The sequence below is a fragment of the Staurois parvus genome, unplaced genomic scaffold (assembly GCF_062004578.1).
Source record: "Staurois parvus isolate SC_StPar_1 unplaced genomic scaffold, SC_StPar_1.0 ptg000196l, whole genome shotgun sequence".
In the NCBI taxonomy this organism is placed as follows: Eukaryota; Metazoa; Chordata; class Amphibia; order Anura; family Ranidae; genus Staurois; species Staurois parvus.
In genome coordinates, this window is record NW_028317992.1 from 4404902 (window position 1) to 4421416 (window position 16515).

General features: G+C 42.6%; 1 protein-coding gene across 3 annotated transcripts in view; it reads left to right on the forward strand.

Moving 5' to 3' along the window:
- Nucleotides 1-16515, forward strand: part of P2RY6 (pyrimidinergic receptor P2Y6) — a 149809-nt gene that overhangs the window by 104662 nt on the left and 28632 nt on the right. For 2 of the 3 annotated variants that reach the window (XM_089678018.1, XM_089678019.1), the window contains one exon: nucleotides 6735-6820. The exons of the other annotated variant lie outside the window; for it this stretch is intronic. The gene's annotated coding sequence lies outside the window, so the exon portion shown is untranslated. The remainder of the gene's footprint in view (nucleotides 1-6734; nucleotides 6821-16515) is intronic. 3 annotated transcript variants of the gene reach the window in all.

Here is a 16515-nt window from a genome sequence, read left to right on the forward strand (position 1 = left end):
GAAAATGAACAGACTTACCGGCTGGATCACCAGGTGAGAATAAAGGAAAAGAGCCTAAAAAAATTCTTAAAATTGGTAAACTGTCTGAGAAATTTTGTAAAAAATATCTGATATTTCACTGTAATTTTACCATGTTGGCGAAATGCATTGAGGCCAATAGCAAAACCAAACTATTAAACATAAAACAAAATGTGAACATCAACCCTAGCACTAATCATGTGATTGCCATGATGCTTACACAATGACGTCATGACTTTGTTGATAAAGTGACACAGTTTCATATACCTGCAAAGCCAGGTCAGATTGTCACAGTGAAGTGGCCTTAATAATAGGGGCAATGCATGCTCTTAGCTTTAAAGTGGATTTTATTTTTGTATGGGAAACGTAAAGGTCAAGTTTGACACATTTTTGGCCAGCACTAAATTTCAGCAAAATAAAGTCCACCAAAACTTCTTAACTTTTCCCTACCTTGTATATTCCACACCATCTACTCTAGATCAATCTGCGAATCTCTAGAAAATAATATCGCTCCATCCGTACCAAATTTTAGCTTCTTCCAGAGGCTCACACTATGGTTGCATGGTGGGCAAAGTTTTTCACACTGCACCCTTAAAAGGAGCACTATCCTCTCTTGACCCTTTGATGATGCAACCATTTGATCCATGTGTGTGTCATTCATCTCATGAAGTCTCACCTATCCTCCTCAGGTAAACTTTGCTCATGTCCCAACAGGTGGTCTCCTCGCGTGTCATTTGGGCTGACAGACCCTAACTGTATCCCTCCAGGTGTAAACTTCTTTACCTCATAGAGCCAACATTCTCAATTCTGCACCAAAACAACTTATGTCTCTTCCAACCATCAATCCTGGTACAACATGTCCATCTGCACGTTAGGCTTCACCCCCAAGATCACCCTGCACAACTCATCAGCCAAGATACAGTTGTGTTCAAAATAATAGCAGTGTGTTGCAAAAAGTGAATAAAACTCAAAATCCTTCTAATAGCTTTTATTTCCATCCAGACAAATGTATTGGGAACACTACACATTCTATTCCAAATCAAAACATGAAGAAAAATAGATCAAATTTGTGTTGTTCCTCTAAAAAAATTGAAGAAAAGTGAATATTAGACGGTTCAAAAAAATAGCAGTGTTTGTATTCTTCTTTGCAAACTCAAACATTCACTATATAAACTGAAAAATGTTTGAAGATTTTGCTTTCCTTTGAATGACTTAATGAATATTTGGTTGTATAAGCACTGTTTCTGAGAACTGCTGTACATCTGTGTTGCATGGAGTCACCCAACTTCTGGCCCCTGTGATCAGGTATTCCAGCCCAGGATGATTGGACCACATTCCACAGTTCTTCTCTATTTCTTGGTTTTGCCTCAGAAACTGCATTTTTGATGTCACCCCACAAGTTTTCTATTGGATTAAGATCCGGGGATTGGGCTGGCCACTCCATAACGTCAATCTTGTTGGTCTGGAACCAAGATGTTGCACGTTTATTGGTGTGTTTGGGGTCGTTGTCTTGTTGGAACACCCATTTCAAGGGCATTTCCTCTTCAGCATAAGGCAGCATGACCTCTTCAAGTATTCTGATGTACTCAAACTGATCCATGATCCCTGGTATGCGGAAAAATAGGCCCAACACCGTAGTATGAGAAACATCCCCATATCATGATGCTTGCACCACCATGCTTCACAGTGTACTGTGGCTTGAATTCAGTGTTTGGGGTCGTCTGACAAACTGTCTCCGGCCACTAGACCCAAAAAGAACAATCTTACTTTCATCAGTCCACAAAATGTTGCGCATTTCTCTTTAGGCCAGTCAATGTGCTCTTTGGCAAATTGTAACCTCTTCAGCACATGTCTTTTTTCCAACAGTGGGACTTTGCGGGGGCTTCTTGCAGATAGCTTGGCTTCACATAGGCGTCTTCTAATTGTAACAGTACTCACAGGGAACTTTACACCTTCCTTCATCTTCCTGGAGCTGATTGTTGGCTGAGTCCTTGCCATTTTGGCTATTCTTCTATCCATTCGAATGGTAGTTTTTCGCTTTCTTCCACGCCTTTCAGGTTTTGATTGCAATTTTAAAGCATTTGCGATAATTTTAGCTGAGCAGCCTATCATTTTCTGCACTTCTTTATATGATTTCCCCTCTCCAATCAACTTTTTAATCAAGGTACGCTGTTCTTCTGAGCAATGTCTGGAACGACCCATTTTCCTCAGAATTTCAGAGAGAAATGCATTGTAACCAGCATGTACAACATTTGCTGCCTTCCTTCCTTAAATAAGGGCAATAATTGCCACCTGTTTTTCAAAGACTGAATGACCTCACTAATAGAACTCCACACTGCTATTATTTTGAACATGCCCCTTTCAGTTAGTGATTCAATTACACAGAATCAGCAGCATGCATGTCATGACTGTTGGGTCTGTTGGATTTCTATTACTCTACTACACCTGCTAGTAAATTATTTGCCATGTAGAAATAACATTTCTACCAAAAACAGTGAATGATCCGGTTAGTGATGTCTGACTGCTATTATTTTGAACACAACTGTACATCCCAGACCACCCACTGGTCATGTAAGTTTGTAAAAAAGATATTTAATTCTAGAGCAGGCGCCATAAGGGCCAATGACTCCCGACAACAAATTGTGTCCCCCTCCTCTCTCCATCCTATAGGATTTTCTAATATTTCTCCCATAATAAGAGTGACCACCCTTTGAATATGCAATATCCCTTCAGGTCACTGTCTGGAGCCAGCTCACCCCTTTTTACATCTAAAAGAACTAAATTACTGCAGGTAACCCAAACCACTAATTAACCACTTGCCTACCGGGCACTTATACCCCCTTATTTACCAGGCCAATTTTCAGCTTTCAGCGCTGCCGCACTTTGATTGACAATTGCGCGGTCATGCAACATTGTACCCATATGAAATTTTGATCATTTTTTTCTCACAAATAGAGCTTTCTTTTGGTGGTATTTAATCGCCACTGGGTGCTTTACTTTTTGCGCTATAAATAAAAAAAGTGCAAAAAATTTGAAAAAAAAAAAGTTTCTTTGTTTCTTTTATAAAATTTTTTAAACAGGTATTTTTTCTCCTTCACTGATGTGCGTTGATGAGGCAGCACTGATGGGCACTGATAGGCGGCACTGATGGGCACTGATAGGCAGCACTAAAGGGCACTGATAGGCAGCACTAATGAGGTGGCACGGATAGGCGGCACTGATAGACAGCACTAATGAGGTGTCACGGATAGGCGGCACTAATATGCAGCACTGATAGGCGGCACTGATAGGTGACACTGATTATGGGTACTGATAGACGGCACTGACTGGCATCACTGATGGGCACTGACTGGCGGCACTGACTGGCACAACCCCTGGGCACTGACTGGTGGCACTGACTGGCAGCACTGCTGGGCTGCACTGGTGGGTGGCACTGGTGGGCAGCACTGGTGGGTGGGCACAGGTGGGTGGCAGTGGTGGGCACAGGTGGGTGGGCACAGGTGGGTGGCACTGGTGGGCACAGGTAGGTGGCACTTCTGGGCACAGGTAGGTGGCACTGCAGAGTGGCACAGGTGGGTGCACTGCTGGGCACAGGTGGGGGCACTGCTGGGCACAGGTGGGGGCACTGCTCAGCACGGGTGGGCGGAGCTAGTGGGCGCACTGCTGGGCACAGGTGGGCGGAACTTGCGGGTGTCACTGCTGGGCACTGATCATCAGGGCACTGATCATCAGTGCCCTGATGATCGGTGCCGATCCCCACTCTGACAACTGCCGGTTCTCGGCAGTACTTTACTCACGATCTGACAGCGTGAGGAAAGTGCAGCCGAGAACCGGCACTTGCATTTCCCTCTGATCAGCGTGTCATTGGACACCGCTGATCACGTGGTAAAAGGCCACGTGATCGGCTGTGTCCATAGGACACAGTGATCACGGAGATCGCCGGGTGCGCGCCCCCTGGGGCGCGCAGGAGAGCGCGTTCTGTGGGGACGTCATATGACGTCCACCCAGAACTGGCCGGCCGCAGTGCAGCCGTCATTCGGCTATCTGCGGTCCGCTACTAGTTAATGCTCAAGGCAACATAATCGTAATAAGTAACAGTTATTTCACCATTGTCTCGGTCTGCTCGCTCTGTAACTGTAGTCTTCTTTCACGTTCTAAATGGCCTCTCTAATGTTTCAGTAGCGTAGCTGAGACCCCATGTCATATTCCACAATAACACCAGCTGCTCCTTTTGCAATACAAAACTGGAATTCTCATCTAGAGTAAAACCTAAAGATCATCCACCACCACTGGCTGTATAAACTGATCTGAGCTGAGATCTGGTCAGACAGGAAATGACAGAGAATAATCATGCTTCTCCTTTTGCTTCATGAAGTCATGGGGGCACAGTTCTCTTTTCTTCATAGTGTCAGTAACAATAATGGGATTAAAAGGGCATGTGTCCTATTTTTAATTTTACTGTTTTTGAGTGTAGATTTGAAAGGATAAGCGTGTGCACATTTTCTCTGTGTGTCTTTCTTTTCTTAGCCACTTGAGTAAAAGACTGGAATACGCCTTCATTTTGCAATTTCCATTACTGAAAGTTTGACCAACAACTAATTTTGCAAATAAACAATTGTTCTTCATAAGTTTAGGCCAAAATGTATTCTGCTACATTTCTTTGGTTAAAATAACCCAAATCAGTGTTTATTATTTAGTCTGTAGGAAAGTTACAGTACACAAACTATGGGATATACAGTATCTGAAAACTGATCAATCCTGATGGCTGATCTCATTTCTTGAGGCCCGAATATGTCAGGACAGTACAGATATCCCCCAAATTACCCCTTTTTTTAAAGTAGACAGTCTAAGGTATTTAGTAAGAGGCATGGTGAGTTTTTTTAAGTTGTAATTTTTTGGAAAATTAAGAATTTTTTATTTTTTTACATACTGTCACCAGCGCAGTACAGCATCATCATATAACTGGTGTGGTGGGAAACTGACTGGTGACAGTATGAAAAAAAGTAATAATTTGTCTTCAATTAATTTTTTTCATTTTTTTTTCTTTATTTACAATTTTTTTTAACAAACTGTGACCAGAGCAATACACTGTTATCACAGTAACATTGCACTACTCTTGGGAAGTGATCAGGAATTTTTTTCTTCTACATTACGATTGCTTATAGCAGTGAAATTCATTGCTATAGGCTAGCATGTTACTGAATGAAATTGATTCATTCATTCATTGTTGTGATTAGCTGTGATTGGCCACATCTACTTACATGATACATTTGGGCTGTGATTGGTTCTGTCTGTACCATGTAATCACTGTGATCAATCACAGCTAGCAACACAATTGTGCACATTGAATGGCATGAAAGAAGCATGTCATTGTTTACAATTGTCATGTGTTCTCCTGTGATTGGTCACAGGATCCCCTCCTTGGGGCCCCCTCCCAGCCTTCTTTCAATTCATTTTCTGTACTGCTGCACAGGCTCTGCCACTTTTAAAGGTTGCCTTGGTCACCATTCCCAGCCTCCTGCCAGGGGATTGGCCAAGGACCCTCAAACATTCATATTGATCTTCTCCCCTCATCCACCCCTCTTCCAGAAAGCTCTCAGGTTTCTGGAAAGGTGAGAGGGCTCCAGAAGCCCTGCCCTGTTAGAGCCTTCCAGACTGTCCTGAGATAACTTCACTACTCAACTCCCCAGGCTGACTCATCCCCAGTCTGCTACTCAACCCCTGTCCAAAAAAATGAACCAACCTGGAGGGCGTTACATACAGTACATGCTTGTTCTGAGTCACTGACTCACTGAGCAGTGAAGCCAAGGTAAAGTTGACAGGCCAGGAGATTGCACCTTGTAGGGCCCATTCACACTGCCTGCAGTCTAAATGCTCTGGTTTAGTGTCCTTTTTGGCAGTAGCGAGCAGGGGCGGACTGACAACTCATGGGGCCCCTGGGCAATAGGGGATCATGGGGCCCCTGTGTCCTTGCCAAAACTCAAAAAAGCCTATGAGAAAGGTACCAGGGGCATCTCATGGGGCCCACTACTGACACCGGGCCCTCAGGCAGTGCCCGAGTTTCCAAATGGTTAGTCCGCTCTGGTAGTGAGTGAGGGACGGGTGTCATGGGCCTTTCAACACATCACATAGTTACCTTTTTTCCCATTTTCTTTTGTCAACAATATTTGAAGTGCCTAAAGTGACACTTTATTCATGTCACCATGCAGCAGCTGTCCGTATTTCTGCATTTTATTGCAGCATGTCTGCAATTTAATGCAGCTTACTGGACCGCACCTCCGGGCAGGGGCGGACTGACCATTTGGAAACTCGGGCACTGCCTGAGGGCCCAGGGTCAGTAGGGGGCCCCATGAGATGGCCCTGGTACCTTTTTCATAGGCCTTTTTGAGTTTGGGCAAGGACACAGGGGCCCCATGATCCCCTATTGCCCGGGGGCCCCATGATTTGTCAGTCCGCCCCTGCCTCCGGGCTGCATTGCAGTGCAAATGGGGCCTTTTCTATGTGACCTAGTGGTTTCTGGTGGTCTAATGGTTTTTCAGTGCTGAAAAACTCCATTCACCACGCTGTGTGTGTGTGTAATGACCGCTTCCACGCTGAAATCTAAAGATGCTCATATTCACCATATCATTTGTATTTACTTGTAGGAGAAAAAAATCTAAAAAGGAAAATATGATCAATGTTGAGCTTAAAAATATTTTTTGTCTTCCTTTTTTCAGATTTTTTTTTTTTCTGCCTGTTTTGGAGATCCCAAAATTTCACATCACATAGAAACTTTAGTTGATTACCAGGCACTGAAGCAAAGGTAAGCTTTCAGTTTTCCATTTCAGCACTTAAATATATTGTATGTAAACCCTAACAATTAACTTCTCTTTTCCCTCCTTTTGGCCAGTTAAATATACCACTGGACGTGTTTTTGTTATATCTGTTCAATAGGTGCAAAAAATTACCGGTTGATCCTGCCAGGTGAGCTGACAACCTCCTTGTTCACACGTCTCTGCATGGACCATAAATCACTTTCCCCTATGTTACGGTGATAAGGAAAACCACACCTTACAAAGCCATCCACAACACTGCCCCTAGCTACATCACCAAAGTCATCCGCAGATATCGCCCAAATCGCCCACTCCGCTCCTCCCATGATATCTTCCTCTCTAGCTTCCTCATCACCTCCTCCCACGCTCGCCTCCAGGACTTCTCTCCTCAGCCTCTCCCATTCTCTGTAACTCCCTACCCCAGTATGTCCAGTCAGCCCCCACCCTGTCTGCCTTTAGGTGATCTTTGAAAACTAAATTATTCAGGGAAATCTACCCCACCTCTACCTAAGAACTGTACTTGAATCACCTATGCCAGATCATCCCCCGCAGCTGTCACCTTTTGTATCACCTCCCCCTTCCTTTAGATTGTAAGCTCCACGAGCCGGGCCCTCCTATTCCTTCTGTACTGAAATGTATTGTAATTGTACTGTCTCCCTTATATTGTAAAGTGCTGCGCAAACTGTTGGCGCTATATAAATCCTGTATAATAATAAGGAAAGGGGGAATTGTTCTGTAGCTCTGACACATTTCCTTTGCTGATGCACTTGACAGCTCTGCTGGATTTCCTATTGCTTTATCACTAGAACAAATAGCGTGAATTTCCCCAGAAGGGTCACAGACAGCAATGAACAACAGGGCCTGAATCCTTTCCTACTCCATCTATAACTACAAAAATCCCTTTACCAAGTTTTTACACCCAAGGAGGGGAGGACTGCCTGATCACGTGACCACTGCGATTGGCTGTCACAGTGGTCACATGATTGGGAGCCAATCCTGCCGGCTCCTTACCATTGCTAGAGCCCAGAGTCTGTCATCGACAGCTCAGCCACTGTGCTGCGAGTGCGCTCTCAGCACAGAAACCTTGGTCATCCATGGATGCATATGTGCAGTATGCGGGTGCCCACTTAACATGCGTTACATGGGCAGCAAGTGGTCAAGCAAGCCATACGCACATTAGAATTGTGTTTATAACTGATTTTCTATGTGTTGTCCCCTGATATTGGAATCAGCCGATCTACCACATGCTGGCGGCAGCTGGATAATTGTTTTGAGTCCAATCTGATTCAAATGTCAAAGCTTATCAACTTTTTGTGATAAGATCTATTCTGCTCATTCTACTTGCAATAGTATAAAAAAGTGATTCAATGATTTTGGTACATTTTGGATTCCTGGTGAGTATGCCTAGTCCCTAACGTTCCCTTATTTAAAGGAAATGTCCCTCTTTTGAAACCAAATTCTTCATTTCCTGTTTCTTCCTCAGTTGTCTTTTTTTCTGATCTGCAGAAATGTATTATTTAACTGTGAAGTGTTAAACTAAACCAGCCATTCTCAACTAGGTTTCCTCCAGAGGTGACTAGGGGCTCCTTGAACTGTGACAAATTGATGGTGCCTGCATAGTTCCAGGTCCAACATCACTTGGCGGAACCAGCAGCAGGGCTGTAAGGGAGAAATTCTTCCCACTGACTACCACCAACGTAAGGGGTATTTTCCCAATAATCACCAATGGACTAATCTTAACAGGGGTTCCCTGAGACCAGAAAATGATTGCAAAGATTCCTTTGGGGTATAAAGGTCGAGAAAGACTGCACTAAACCCTTCATTTACTTCTAGACTATTGTATTTAAAAATAATATATAATATTATAATAATATTATTATAAAAATATTATAAAATATAAAAAAACAACATTGTAAAGTAGAAGCAAAAAGCGTTTGTGGGCTTGGCCAACTGTTTTTGCACATTTATTCCAAAAGTGGAACTATGGCCCCCATAATAAAGATGCATTTACTGCAGTAATGGTATGTAAGTGCATCAGCATCTTGAATTTTCCACCTGCAAATTGTCACAGATTTGATCCTGCCAGTAAAGTCCTGTGAGAGGGTGACAATGCTTCTGCACTGATCCTGAATTCAAAACTGTGTTGTCACCTTCGTGTGAATTGTTTGCACTTTAGTGGGTTGAGAGGATGCTGCAGAAAGCAAAGCTTAGCTGCACTTTCACAGCTGATTCACAAGTATGTAGCTTGCCAGCATTGCTTCTGTTGATGAAACCTTGACACGGAGTTACAGTGTCTGGGTGGGGTAGTGTTTGAGACACAAATGAAGGAAATTTTTTTTTTTGTATTTTGAGTCTTGTGCTTCACATAGTAACTGCATTTGGGTCACTCTAGTGGTCCAAAACCCCCTTTACACAACGCTCCAATCAACAATGCTGTTCAGGTAGGATTGATCATTTTTGATTGGAGCAGTGCGCAGGGGGCATGTTGGAGAAGGCACTGAAACACCTCTACATGTAAAAAACAAGAATTTAACAGCCCAGCTGTGTCATGTGATCAGCCGTGGCCAAATCACAGCTAATCACAAAAAAAAAACCCTGAATGAATCTATTTCATTCAGGTAAATGCTTGCTTATAGCAAAGTAATTCTTTGCTATAAGCAAATTGTGTAAAATAAATAAATAAATAAATACTGATCACTTCCCCAAAGTAGTACAATGTTACTATAGTATCATTATGCTACTTTGGTCATAGTGAAATATGAAAAAAAAAATCTTAAAAAAAGAGAAATGTTTTTTATAAAAACTAATAATAAATGTATTTATTTTTTTTTTTCGTACTGTCACCTTTCAGTGTCCCTGATCACCGCCATGCCAGTTATATGATGATGCTGTACTGCACTGGTGACAGTATGTAAAAAAGAAAATAGCAAAAACAATTTTTTTAATTTCTTCATTCTCCGAAAAATTATGACAAAAAAATTACAACTTCAAAAAACTCGCCATGCCTCTTATGACGTACGTCGGACTGTCTACTTTGCAAAAAGGGGTCATTTGGGGGATATCTGTACTGTTCTGACATTCTTGGGCCTCAAGAAATTAGATTGGCTGTCAGTACTTCAGTATTGATGAATATTCAGATATATCCCATAGTTTGTGAACTTTATAATTTTCCTACAGACTAAATAATAAATACTAATTTGGGTTATTTTCACCAAAGAAATGTAGTAGAACACATCTTGGCCTAAATTTATGAAGAACAATTATTTATTTGCAAAGTTTTATAACAGAAACAAAGAAAAACTTGTTTGTTTTTTTTTCAAAAGTTTCAGTCTTTTTTTTGTTAATTTAGCAAATAATAAAAACCCCAGCGGTGATTAAATACCACCAAAAGAAAGCTGTAGTTGTGTGAAGAAAATTATAAAATTTTCATATGGGTACAGTGTTGCATGACCGCGCAATTGTCATTCAAAGTGTGAGAGCGCTGAAACCTGAAAAATGGCCTGGGCAGGAAGGGGGTAAAAGTGCCCGGTATTGAAGTGGTTAAAAAACAACTCTACTTCTGTTACAAAAAAAACATCGTTCTGGGTAATCAATTTCATTACATTGATTTTAACAACCTTTGTTGTAGATCACCACCTTACTTCTGCTCTAAAGAAATAGCTAGTTGGTTTGACCATGTCCTGCACAGACGTCTGAATAGGAGGGTCTGGTTCATTATAATCACCTGGTGCAAGCTCAGTGTTCTGATGAGGAAAGCTCCAGGATCTGCCTTTCTTTAGGAGTAATTAAAGAAGGATTCCAGCTATGGATGTTTTATACACAGTTACATTGGTGCAGGTTGAACCTATGTAACTATGAAAATACCATACCTGGCCGATCCCCAATAGGACACCGCTTTTCCAGAAATCTCCACTTGCTCCAGGTCCCATGCCGAGCGGCTACCCTGTTCCATTCTGAACACAGGTGGTCATCTGCTCAGCACAGATGCCACATAGGGAATATTTAGCATTTTCTGAATGGATGTAAGGCATTCCCTGAATAGACAAGGTGGAGAGGCGGGGTGGTGAGGTCAAGCTGGACCAATGTAACTAACAATCATATCTGCAATTCTTCTTTAACCTTTGGGGAGTATGTCCCCAAAAATGAAATTCCTATTGCAGAGGATGCCCAGTATGTGACTTGTTTCTTATTGCAGGGAAATCAGTGAGCCAGTCACATAAGCAGGAATTGAAATTGCTCAGGAAGTTCTGAACACCAACTGTGTACAGAACGCCTTCAGGGTGCCATGTTGTATTGAATTTTACAGAAAATGACAGCAGCTGCAGAATGAAAAGGAAATGTCATTTTTTAAAGTGGTAGTAAAAATTGCTGACAGGCATGTTATTTGACCGAAGTGACCCTATTAGAGGAGCTGTCAGCCATTATGAACACTGAGCCGAGCTTGCTCAGCTCAGCATACATTTACAGCTCCAGATCCATGCCGCGGTGATGTGCACATGTGTGGAAGTGACATCATCACGGTCTAGCCGAAGACAAGGAATACGGAAGGAAGATCAGGAGATGATAGAAGCACCCGGGGCCTGCTGGATTGATCACACCACAAAGCTTCTTTGGCAGGTAAGTCTTCCATAATAAGTGCTGCATATTAATACATTGTGGCATAACCCTCTTGGAGGCCCCTTAACCCCCTGCCTACCGGGCACTTTTACCCCTTCCTGTCCAGGCCAATTTTCAGTTTTCAGCGCTATCACACTTTGAATGACAATTGCGCGGTCATGTAACACTATACCCGACTACTGCAACTCCCTCCTCACTGACCTGCCTCGCCGCTGGCTATCCCCACTTCAGTCAATCCTGAATACAGCTGCCAGACTCATTCACCTTTCCAACCGCTCCATCTCAACCACCCCCCTCTGCCAATCCCTCCACTGGCTTCCGATTGCACAACGGATCAAATTCAAAATCCTAACACTGACATACAAAGCTGTCCACCATACCGCCCCGAACTACATCACCGACCTAATATCCAAGTACCACCCAGCACGCGCACTCTGCTCCTCACAAGACCTCCTTCTCTCTAGTTCCCTGGTCTCCTCCTCCCATGCCCGCCTCCAGGACTTCTCCAGGGTGTCACCCACCCTCTGGAACTCCCTGCCCCAACCCATCAGATTATCACCTACTCTCCTCTCCTTTAGGCGCACCCTGAAAACCCATCTCTTCAGGGAAGCCTACCCCACCCCCTGCTAACTTGCCGAGCTCCTCCACTCTTCCTACCACCCCATCCCCCACATCTATCTCCTCCTGTACCACCATCCCCTCCCTCCTAGATTGTAAGCTCGAAAGAGCAGGGCCCTCGATCCCCTCATGTTTTGCATTGTATTGGTATTGTTCTGTCACATGTTCTGTCTCCCTTTGTAATGTACAGCGCTGAGCGAACTATTGGCGCTTTATAAATACTGTATAATAATAATAATACCCATAAGAATTTTTTTTTTTTTGAGACAGATAGAACTTTCTTTTGGTGGCTTCTAATGACTACTGGGGGTTTAATTTTTTGCTAAACAAACAAAAAAGTTTAAAAAAAAGTATTTCTTAGTTTCTGTTATAAAAATATTGCAAATAAGTAATTTTTTTTGCTTCACTGATGTGCACTGATAAGGTTGCATTGATGGGCACTGATGAATTGGCACAGAAGAAGCAGCACTTATGGGCACTAATGAGGCTATACTGATGGGCACTAATGAGGCTACACTCATAGGCACTGCTGAGGTGGCACTAATGAGGCGGCACTGATATGCTGCACTGATGGGCACTGATAAGGTTGCATTGATGGGCACTGATGAATTGGAACAGAAGAAGCAGCACTTATGGGCATTAATGAGGCTATACTGATGGGCACTAATGAGGCTACACTCCTAGGCACTGCTGAGGTGGCACTAATGAGGCGGCACTGATAGGCACTGATATGCTGCACTGATATGCTGCACTGATGGGCACTGATATGCTGCACTGATAAGCTAAAATGATGCAAACTAATATGGTGTACTGATGGGCACTGATGGGGCTGCACTGATAACTAGGGTACTGATGAACACAGGATCGCCGCTTATCAGCTCTCCTTCCTCACACAGTGACAGGAGTGAAGAAAGGAAATGCTGATAAACCGGCATTTGTTTACATGCGATCATCTGTGATTGGCCCTTTACCTTGACACAGTGATCACAGAGCATGCACAATATGTGCTCCGGGGAAGGGGGGGTTCTGGTCCATAGACGTCCTCCAATAACGCGACGACCGCACTGTAGCGGTCTTTCACTAAAGCACTGTCAACTAGTTAAAAAAAATTATAATAGGCTTTACTACCGCTGTAATAACATTAAATTACAATATGCCTTGTGTAGTAATTGTATATAAAATTTTTTATTTTTTTGTACTTTTTTTTTTCTTCTTAACCTCTTCCCGTCTGGCCCATGTCGATAAACGGCCAGACGGGAGCGCTGCCGATTTAGAAACGTCCCTCCGCATCCATTGCCTGTGCTCGCTCCCTGGGAGTGCGTGGCACCACGATAGGTGCCCGTGGTGTCCAGAGGACACAGCGGAACACCGATCGCTGTATGGGACCTCTGTGTGAGGTCCCGATCATGTGATCATTTACTGGCCAATCAGTGAACATATGAATAGTTGTAAACAAGATGTCACTTCCTGACATCATTGCTTACTACTAGTGAAATCTGTGAATGATCACAGAAGTCACATGGTACAAGGCTATTCACAACAGCCTTGTACCATGTGACCAATCACAGCTCGCACAGTATTTCTCAATGGCTGCAAGAATGCAGCCAGAGAGAAGGAGAAAATATTATTATTATACAGGACTTGTATAGCGCCGAGAGTTTGCTCAGCGCTTTACATAATGAAGGGAGACAGTACAGTAACAATACAGTTCAATACAAGAGGGATTAGAGGGCCCTGCTCCTTGGAGCTTACAATCTAGGAGGGAGGGGATAGTGGTACAAGAGGTAATTAGCTGTGGGGGATGGAGTGGTAGGAGGGGTAGAGGATTCCAGTATTAGCAGGGGTCGAGGTAGGCTTCCCTGAGGAGATTGGTTTTCAGAGTGCGCCTATAAGTGAGCAGAGTAGGCGAGAGCCTGATAGATTGGGGTAGGGAGTTCGAGAGGATGGGTGAAGCCCTTGAGAAATCCTGGAGACGAGCATGGCAGGAGGAGTCAAGAGAGCTAGAGAAATGATTGCTTTTACAGCCTTTATGGGTATAAAACAAACAGTGTAAAAAAAGAAAAAAAAATCTTAATCACCCCCCACAAGTAGTACAGTGTTACTATGGTGACACTGTACTGCTAGAGTGACAGTATGTTAAAAAAACAAAACATAAATAATAATATAAAAAAACAAAATAAAAATGTAAAAACATTTTTGAAAAATTATAATTTTTGGCTATAAACTAATGTGGGTTTTTTTTTTTTTACTAAAAAGATAACTGAATAAATTTTGGCCAAGATTTATGAAGAAAGATTATTTATTTGCAAAATTTTATAAGAAAAACACTTTTTTGGACTTTTTCATTTATATAGCAAAAAAATTAAAATCCCAGTGGTGAATACCACCAAAATAAAGTTTGTTCTGTCTCAAAAAAATGATAAAAAAATCCATATGGGTACAGTGTTGTATGACCGCGCAATTATCAAAGTGTGATAGCGCTGAAAGCTGAAAATTGGCCTGGACTGGAAAGGGGTGAAAGTGTTCTGACTTGAAGTGGTTAACCAAAAGTTCCAAAAATTTTGAAAAAAAGTGTTTTTCTTATAACATTTTGCAAATAAATAAGCTTTCTTCATAAATCTTGTCCAAACTTTATTCAGTTATCTTTTTAGTAAAAAAAAAAAAAAAACCCAAGTTAGTTAATAACCAAAAATTATAATTTAAAAAAAAAAACAATTTAAAATTTTTATTTTATTTATTTTTTTATTATTTATGTTTTGTTTTACATACTGTCACCCTAGCAGTACAGGGTCACCATAGTGACACTGTACTACTTGTGGGGGGTGATGAAGATTTTTTTTTCTACACTGATTGCTTTTACACCCATAAAGGCTGTAAAAGCAATAATTTCTCCTTCTCTCTGGCTGCATTCTTGCAGCCATTGTAAAATACTGTGTGAGCTGTGATTGGTCACAACTTGTCACATGATACAAGGCTGATGTGAATAGCCTTGTACCATGTGATCTCTGTGATCATTCACAGATTTCACACGTAGTAAGCAATGATGTCAGAAGTGACATCTTGCTTACACCTATTCATGTGATCAATGATTGGCCAATCATTGATCACATGAATAGGTGTAAGCAAGATGTCACTTCTGACATCATTGCTTACTACGTGTGAAATCGTGTGAAATCTGTGATCACATGATCGGGACCTCACACAGAGGTCCTGTACAGCGATCGGTGTTCCGTGGTGTCCTCTGGATCGCGGTGCCACGCGCTCCCAGGGAGTGTACACAGTCCAAAATGGCGTGCACCATTTATGAAAGGCAACCCGCCCCTGCATTGCCACCCTCCGGCAGTTTACAGTCATGGCCGAAATTGTTGGCACCCTTGATATTTTTCCTGAAAATCAAGTATTTCACACAAAAAAGGTATTGCATTAACACATGTTTTGCTATACACATGTTTATTCCCTTTGTATGTATTGGAACAAATATAAAACAGAGGCAGAAAAGCAAATATGACATAATGTCACACAAAACCCCAAAAATGGGCTGGACAAAAGTATTGGCACCCTTAACTTAATATTTGGTTGCACACCCTTTGGAAAACATAACTGAAATCAGTCGCTTCCTATAACCATCAATAAGCTTCTGACACCTCTCACCCGGAATTTTGGACCACTCTTCCTTTGCAAACAGCTCCAGGTCTCTCTTATTGGAAGGACACCTTTTCCCAACAGCAATTTTAAGATCTCTCCACAGGTGTTCAATGGGATTTAGATCTGGGCTCATTGCTGGCCACTTCAGAACTCTCCAGCGCTTCTTTGCCATCCATTTCTGAGTGCTTTTTGACGTATGTTTGGGGTCATTGTCCTGCTGGAAGACCCAGGATCTTGGACGCAAACCCAGCTTTCTGACACTGGGCCCTACAGTGCGACCCAAAATCCTTTGGTAATCCTCAGATTTCATGATGCCTTGCACACAGTCAAGGCACCCAGTGCCAGAGGCAGCAAAACAACCCCAAAACATCATTGAACCTCCACCATATTTTACCGTAGGTACTGTGTTTTGTTCTTTGTAGGCCTCATTCCGTTTTCGGTAAACAGTAGAATGATGTGCTTTACCGAAAAGCTCTATCTTGGTCTCATCTGTCCACAAGACGTTTTCCCAGAAGGCTTTTGGCTTACTCAAGTACATTTTGGCAAACTGTAGTCTTGCTTTTTTATGTCTCTGTGTCAGCAGTGGGGTCCTCCTGGGTCTCCTGCCATAGCGTTTCATTTCATTTAAATGTCGACGGATAGTTCGCGCTGACACTGATGCTCCCTGAGCCTGCAGGACAGCTTGAATGTCTTTGGAACATGTTTGGGGCTGCTTATCCACCATCCGGACTATTCTGCGTTGCAATCTTTCATCAATTTTCCTCATCCGTCCACGACCAGGGAGATTAGCTACAGTGCCATGGGT